At 41.3% G+C, this 1,013-nt stretch overlaps 1 non-coding gene across 1 annotated transcript; it reads left to right on the top strand.

Moving 5' to 3' along the window:
- Positions 1–606: 606 nt before the first annotated feature.
- On the top strand, positions 607–770 carry LOC118146056 (U1 spliceosomal RNA). The gene has a single exon (XR_004731517.3). It is a non-coding gene; the product is annotated as a U1 spliceosomal RNA (small nuclear RNA).
- The last annotated feature ends 243 nt before the right edge of the window (positions 771–1,013 follow it).

Here is a 1,013-nt window from a genome sequence, read left to right as displayed (position 1 = left end):
TAGGAAGTGACAAAGTTTAGTATCCCAGGAAGGACTGTGGAGGGAAGTGCAAGGTATAACGAAGTCTTTATGTTTGATTTTCTACGGCAAGAAGCTGTAAATTATAGTATGAACACATCATAAATATCATCCTTCTGATTGTGTTGTGAGTTCCTATCCTGCTTGCTAGACTAGAAGAACAGAAAAATATTATGTAGGTAAGTATGGTTCAGCTGGGACGTAACATATGAGATCAATTTCAAAAACCAGGAAGAGATCAAAAACAGTTTATATATTAATAATATGGATCAAAAGAAATGGAACATATTGGCCCGGTGCGGTGGCTTACTCCTGTAATAGCACTTTGGGAGGCCAAGGAAGGCAGATCACTTGAGACAGGCGTCTGAGATCAGTCTGGCCAACATGGTAAAACCCCATCTCTACTAAAAATACAAAAATTAGCAGGCGTGGTGGTACATGCTCGTAATTCCACCTTCATTGGAGCCTGAGACATAAGAATTGCTTGAACTCTGCCATCCAAGTTCAAGCCGAGATTAAGATCGCAACACCACACTCCAGCAGCCTGGGCAACAGAGAGACTTCTCAAGAAAAGAAAAAAAAAAAAAGATACTTACCTGGCAGGGGAGATACCATGATCACGAAGGTGGTTTTCCCAGGGCGAGGCTTATCCATTGCACTCCGGATGTGCTGACCCCTGCGATTTCCCCAAATGTGGGAAACTCGACTGCATAATTTGTGGTAGTGGGGGACTGCGTTCGCGCTTTCCCCTGAAAAAAAAAAAAAAGAAAGAAAAAAGAAAAAGATTACATTAAGCAAATGAACAAGCCCTCTAAAGCTTTGTTATTCTTTGTTTTTGGAAGTATAAAATGTACCATTCACAGGCACCTAAATCTTGAAATGGTCAGGGTCTTTTTCAAGAGGCTTCTTTTCTGCCTCTGTCTCAGAACAAAGACCCGGAAGGCCAAATAAATTGGATCTATCCTTGAATTCATAAGATCTATGCCTGGCTGAAC

The sequence above is a fragment of the Callithrix jacchus genome, chromosome 10 (assembly GCF_049354715.1).
Source record: "Callithrix jacchus isolate 240 chromosome 10, calJac240_pri, whole genome shotgun sequence".
Lineage (NCBI taxonomy): Eukaryota > Metazoa > Chordata > Mammalia > Primates > Cebidae > Callithrix > Callithrix jacchus.
The sequence above is the reverse complement of the archived record's forward strand: the minus strand, read 5'-3'. Positions and strand labels throughout refer to the sequence as shown.